We start from the raw sequence: 7,925 nt of genomic DNA on the forward strand, positions 1-7,925 counted from the left end.
TTCCTTTATTTCTCATAATTAAATGCCAATTACTACCTCTTTTCCTTTACCAATGTCTTTGCTAATTTCCATGGTAATTATTAAACTACAATTTTTTCCCACCATTCATCTTAGAATATGTGTCCCATGATCTTGGTCTTAATTTTATTTACATGGAAAATTAACTAGGTGTTGTTACAAACCCCTCCTCCTTAGGGAAACACAGTCCTCAATTCTCAATGATGCTTATAGCCAACAAAACATGTTTCCCATGGAGCTTTATAACACAACTCGATGTAGTATTTACAACATAGTGCTTATTGGAGCTTTAAATCACAACTCATTATGGTATTTACAATACACATGTATATATAAATATGAACCAAAACACATAAAACAAACACATCTTCTCAACTAGAAATAAGGAAGGATACAAAGCTCACATATGATCATCCATCTCCCATGTAGCTTCATTTGACCCACAGTTCTTCCATTGCATTTTAACTTGTTGATTTATCGATTTTGGAGCATGAGGTGTATATATTGCAAAATGCACTAATGTTATGGGTGGAACTCTCCCTCTAGTTCCACCTCCAATACATACCAATCAATTACATGATTGACATCCTGGACATATGTCTTAAGAAATGAAACATGGAAAACATCATGGAATCACTGTTGGAAGCGCTGCAAATCTCTAGGACACAATTTCAATCCTCTCAAGGGTCTTAAAATGCCAACAATACCAAGGTTCCAACTTGGCAAATGATTTTATCCTCAAGGATCTCCTCTTGGGCTTGATGTGCAAGTACAAATCCTCCCCAACTTGAAACACCTTGAGTACTCTATATTGATCTGCATAACTCTTTTTCCTATACTACGATGCCTTTAAATTCCTCTTAATAACCCGCATCTCCTGCTCAATTTTAGGCAACAAATATGGTCCAATCAACATCATGTTCACTAGATCACTCCATCTATATGAGTATTGAAACTCCACCAATAAAGAACCTCAAATGGGCTCATCCTCAAGGACTCCTGATTCTCATTGTTAAATGCAAACTCTACCAATGGAAGATACTCCTCCCACTTTCTTTATTGATGCTAGACATACATACTCAAAATTTCCTCAAAAATCTTGTTAACCCTCTTTGTCTATCCAACTAGCTACAAATGGTAAGTTGTAATGAAAGCTAACTTTGTCCTCAAGCCTGAAAACATGTCCTTCCAAAACCTAGAAGTGAACTTGGCATCTATGTCTAATATGATCTTCTTGGGAACACCATCTAACCTTACTATATCTATGATGAAGATCTAAGCTACCTCACGAGCTGAATTAGTAGACTTCATTACATTGAAGTCAGCTACCTTACTCAACTTGTCAACCATAACCATGATGGAATCATGTTACCTCATTGTCCTCAAAAAAATTATAATGAAGTCCATGGAAATTACCTCCCATTTCGGCTCTGAATTTAGAATAGGTTGTACTAAACCAACTAGATACTTGCTATCGACTTTCACCTAATGAAAATCCAAGCATATTGCAGCAAAATCAACTAGCACTTTCTTCAACTTCAATCAATAGTAGAACTTCTTAACAATTATCAAAATCTTATGATATCTTGGGTGGCCTGAATATGGCTTGACATGAAAATCCCTCAAGATAAGCTTATCGGTATCACTGTTACCTAGAACATAAATTATGTTCTTAAATATGACCAAGCCATATTTCTTGAGGTGATACTCCTCATCTCTATCACCTTAACCGTGCTTCTACAACCTGTGCTTTAGTTGTTTCTACCTCTCTTCATGCTACCTTGCATGCAAGATCTGCTCTTGTAAATCTGTCCCATAAGAGCTGATAGCTGAAATGTGGTTCACCTAGACTCTTCTATTGAGAGCCTCTACAACCCTATTCTCATTTCCCTTGATGTACTTGATCTCAAATTCAAACTCATTGAGGGTAGCCAACCATTTATCTTTCCTTGAATTCAGATTGGGTTGGTCAAAAAGTTACCTCAACCCATTATGATCACTCGCCAAGACAAACCTCTTACTATGAAGATAATGTCTCGACATCTTCAATGCATGAATGATAGTTGTTAAGTCTAGATCATGAGTCACATAGTCCTTCTCATGCTCATTTGAATTTCTTGACTCATAGCATATCACTTTCCCTTCTTGCATTAGGACTCCACCAAGTCCTTCCTTGGAAACATTTCTACAAACCAAAAACTCCTGATTGAGATCTACAATCTTGAGGATCGAGGAATTTGTAAGAAAATGCTTCAACTGCTCATAACTAACCGCACAGTCTTCAGTCCATTCAAAATTCTTCCCTTTTCTTTGCAAATATGTGATAGGATAACCAATCCTTGAGAAGTTCCTTATGATTTATTTGTAATAACCTTCTAGTCCCATGAATGATCTAACCTGATCCACATTCCTAGGATTTAGATATTTCGTGATAGCTTTGATTTTTTTACGTCCACTGATATTCCCTTCTTCGAAACAACATGTCCCAAGTAATGAAAAATGAGAGTGAAAGATATTTCACTTTCTAATATTAGCATACAACTAATGCTCTCTCAAAACTATCAACATTGATGCCAAGTTCTCTACATTATCTTCCTCATTGTTCGAGTATATTAATATATCATTGATAAAAATTATCACAAACTTGTCCAGATAAGGATGCAACACATTGTTCATCAAACAAATGAAAGTGGCTGGAGCATTGGTAAGACCAAAAGGAACCACCACAAACTCATAATCGATGCACAATCTAAGAGTACCTTCCTTTTTTCTTCCAAACAATATTGGTGCATCCCAAGGTGACACACTTTTCCTTATGTATCCCTTATCAAACATTTTCTTAAGTTGTAACTTCAGTTCCACTAACTTTGGGGTGCTCATCCTTAACAATGCCTTAAATGCTGGTGATTATCCTGGCATAATCTCAATACAGAAATACACTTTCCTATGAGGAGGAAATTATGAAATCTCTACATGTAACACATCTTGAAACTATTGCAAAATAGGATACCTCTTAAGGACTTCATCATCCTCAACATCCTTCCCTTTATCACTAGAAATGTGAATTACAAATATGACACATCCCTTCATACAACTCTTATTTTTTCGCATTTCTATAATTTTTCTCACTAATATAGGCTTCTAATTTCCTTGCAATACTCTCCTTTCCCTATCATCATATAGGCACTTAATAACCTTGTCATAATAGTCTAGCTTGGTCTTGTGAGTGAACAACCAATCCATGCCCAAAAGCATATTATATGAACACAAAGGAGGTACATTTGGATGTGTTGATGTAGGCATACCGTTAAGCTCAAATGCACAGTATCTCACCTAATGATGACCTCTTCTCTTGGTCCCTATAGCCAACTACACCAACTAAGATTATGCATTCACTTCTTTATTCAAGCAACACTTATCCACTTGGTTAGAACTATTAAAACAAGAATTAGATCTAGCTTCAATCAAAATGGAAACAACTTGATCATGAAGCTTATCTTCAATATTGATAATGGATGTGTGATGGTCTACCTGCTTATTATCCACTGTTGCATACATCTGAGGAATACTGTAAATTTGAGACCTACCACACTGGTGCAATGGGCACTCACTACGGAAATAGTCTTCCCATTTTCTTAGCCCAATTTCCCTTAGTCTTCTCAATACCTTTCCAATTCTACTTATTCTTAGACTTGCAGTTATACTTCTCATAATAGTGCTTCATCTTCTCAAAGCCTTCCTCCAATTACCAAGGCTTATCATACTCAATCTAATCTTTAAATTCTAAATTCCATCCACTAATGAACCTTTGGAACTTTGTATTCTCATCCTTGAAGTAGGGCACATATCTCAAAAACTATAGAGACATGGTCATGTACTCATAATTTGTGATGGAACCCATATTAATATCATATAATTCCTTAATGTTTCCATCATAATATCTCCTTGACAAGTAATTCTTCCCGAAGAGTCTTTTAAGATCTTTCCAACTCAACTCCTTTACCCTGATGCCTCTAACATGCTTCACATCTTCTCAGCAAATATCTGCCTTTCCCTTGATATTCAAGATAGCTATCATGGCTTTCATATTCTCTAAATAATCATGAAATCTAAAGAACTTATTCATCCCAAGTAGCTCTTCTAATTTTTTCATGTCCCCATCAAAAGTAGGAGGCTTTGATTTCTTGAACTCCTCTATAAAAAACTACTTCTTACTCCTCCTATAAAGATGCTTGAGGTAATGACAATGATGTCACTCATAATTGCAACTAGAATAAAATTTGTGAGTTATAGCCCACCTTTCTGGTGTATCTAAAGATCTACCACGTCTGACTATGTCATCCCTATCTAACCTATGTTCTCCATGAATCCTCGTACCATATGCCTCATTTGTGTTTTCTTCCTGTCCATCAATAAGCCTTAACTATCCCTACTCCTACAAATTTGAAAGCGTCTGAAGGATGATGACATTAAATTCTACTTACTTTTCTTCAGCTGAGGAAAGTTTTTTCAGTGCCTCAATGAACTTGTTAATTTCTTCCTTGAAACTTAAGATCCCTTCCTCCAAACTTCCTAGTGTATCTTCTAAATCAGGAGAGTACTTTTCTCCTTTCTACCCAACTGACCTTTCCGTTCCATAAAATTAACACCAGGCCTTTCACCTGCAAACATGTAACGTTAGATAAACAAAATAGAAGACGTAATCAAAATCATAGCTTTGTGTGTTTTAAGGGAAGCTATCTCATCTGCACAATAAATCCATATTAACATGATATAGATACATAATGATATCAACATATCAATCATCTTGCATGATAAAATGAAACTATAATAATGACCACCATAGTGCATGCATAGTAGACACATACGCAAATAACATGCATGGATAGCCATATGCATTTAGCCCATCCAGTCGAAGTGTTTGAACTTGGAAGCTCTTATACCAATTTGTAACACCTTCTCCCATATTTACCCACTTTTAAAACCTCTCTAAGGTAAACACGATTTGAGTGTCACTATGGTATGACCCGACCTCCATGTTCGAGTTATGGAAGTGGGACCTACAAAGAAGAAGTAAAACTAACATCCCTTGCTGACTATAGACTACTCATGAGCCTACCAACCACCCCAAGTGACCAATCCCTAAGCTAGAACTCTTTTTCACTAGTTTTTCTCCCCAACCACACCCATAAGACTTCATGCATTTATGTAGTAGGCAATAACCATGCCCATAGGCCCTTCACCATTTGATTATGACTTAATTTCCTATTCTTTGTGCATATGGTTTCAAAATCTATGCCACTTTTTCAGGGTAGCCTCCAGACCACTTTCTAGAACTGCGTCTAAAGTTCTAAATTTGCCAATGATGATAAAAATGCTAAACAATCAAAACTTGAGAAATATATTGGCTAGACATGCCTAATACAAGATAGAAATTTCATCAAATAGATAGTAAACATATAAGCTATAGGTCATGAATGCATATTCGATTATAAACTTCTGAACTTCATTTGAGAAACATCAAGAAGGCTCTATGCCCTCCCAAGGTAGTTGTAATACACTTGTTAGCTGATGCATTCATCAAACATCTTGTAACTTATCAAATCAAGAACAAGAGCCATAGCTACAACACATAATAGAACCATGCATATAACCACCATATAAGTACAATGCAGACTATGAAAAGTTAACCATAAGATCACCATAATAACCTGTACAAGTTCTCATATATCAAAATAGGAAAATAACTCATATTAACATATGAAAATTCCAACCAAGTCAGGGACTTCCACATACCACGTGACCATAGATTGGGTTGAACCAAATATCTATTTAATCCAACCACCTCTACGTGATATTCCAAGAATGAACGTAGAATCATAAGGGTTAAAATTAAATGGAACCAACCAGGGATTCCAGAGGGCAAACCACCTCAATTCTTAAGCACATTGATATCACCCATACAGTCTAGAAAGGGCATAGTGAACCACAACTATCATTTTTTGATTCCGCAATTCTTGGAAACCAAAAAAATTGATACACCTAATAAGCAACCAGAAATATCTACTATGACACATGAAGATGAGGAATAAATGCATCATGATATATTAGAGGAAATTTTAGCCTAAAAGTGCCCAAGAAATTTTCACGTAAATGTTACGTAAAATAATCAAAATCCTTTAAAGTTAAAAAAAGATACATGTATATTTTGGAGGGAACACATTTTTTTAATGTATCTTTGATTTTTATCAATGCACAGGTATTTTAAAAAGTAGGTATAATGGGTAATTGTTGGATATAGAATTTAATTTTGCATCCAATGAGTGTCTACACTTGAAATTTGAGTAAACATATAAGGATATAAGCCAAAAACACAATGAAAAGAAGTATTTTTCTTCTTTTCCCTCTAAAATTCATAACTCTTATTTTATTATATTCGTATTATTATTTTTTTTTCCTTAGGAGGCCACTTTTAGGCTGAAATTTCCTCTAATGTATCAAAATTATGAGAACAAGTGCAACAAATGTTGCTCTCGCAAAAAATAACGAAACGTGAATTAGAAGACATGATGGATGTTAAGATATATGGAACTAAAATGGACATGGGAGATTTGAATGATTGTTTAAAAGAATACATGGAACCAATGATGAATGTCAAGATACAAGGGTTGAAGGAAGGTTTGGAAAAGTTGCTAGAAGAAAGGCTTTGAAGTGGTGGCAAGGTAATCCATGAAAATCATGACAAGGAAAAAAGGAATACGAATTATGATTTTAGAGAATCCAATGTTGGGTTTAAGACCCACCACATTCTGAAGATTGATATGAGGAATTTTGATGGCAATGATCCTTTAACATGTATAATATATATGGAGCAATGTTTTGATGTACATGATGTGCAACACACACAAGAGACACACAATTCATCTCTATATTTAGAACCAATTTAGTTTGTATGGTATAGATGCCTTTATGCTTTAAACAACCTATCACTTGGTCAAATTTTCCAGGGGAAATGATAGCACATTATGACAATACAAAGAGAAACACCTTCTTTAGCCAATTGATAAATCTCAAATAATAGGGTTCAATAATGGAGCACATTGAGGACTTCCAAAATTGAATACTAGGGTAATTGGTATTCTAGAAAGTATAAGATTGATGTCTTCATAGGGAATTTAAAGGATAACATCCAGCATTAGGTTTTCATTTGGGAACTTGATTCACTGAGGAAGGCATTTGAGGTGGAAATAAAATTTGAAAGAAAAATTATGACAATAAAGTCTACTACTCACAACTATAAAGATGGAAATGTTGTTGATCCTATCCTTCGACAACATATAAGGTTCACATCACAAAAATTGGAGGAAAAAAGAGAAAAAGGGCTTTGTTAGAGTTGTGATATTAAATACACTAAAGGTCATAAGTGTGATGAGAATAAATTATTTTACATAGATTGTTAAGATGAGGAAGAAAAGGAACAAGAAACATCAAATGAAGAGGATATATACTAGGAACAAACCATAGGGAAAGAAGAAATAAATCTGACCATATATTGTAATGCATGGGTGGGAATTAACACTCCTCAAAATCTCAATATAGAAAGGTATATCAAGAAAAAAAGGTAATAGTGTTGATTGATTAAGGTAATACCCATAATTTTGTTCATTGTAAGATAATCAAGAGATTGAATTTCTCTCTATATCCAGAACCAAAGTCCCAATTGATGGTTGTAAATGAAGGAACTATAAATTTCTATGGGAAGTTCTATAATATCAAGCTAACCATGGGTGAATATGTATTGAATATTTCAATTCTTTCCATTCTAATGGTTGATGTTCATGTTGTACTAGGATTCCAATGGTTACAATCTTTCGGGATGATAGCTTTTAATTTTTAAGAAATTTTGT

This window comes from Pinus tabuliformis, chromosome 8 (assembly GCF_031772625.1).
Source record: "Pinus tabuliformis cultivar Carrire ecotype Pingquan chromosome 8, CPIR1, whole genome shotgun sequence".
Classification (NCBI taxonomy): domain Eukaryota; kingdom Viridiplantae; phylum Streptophyta; class Pinopsida; order Pinales; family Pinaceae; genus Pinus; species Pinus tabuliformis.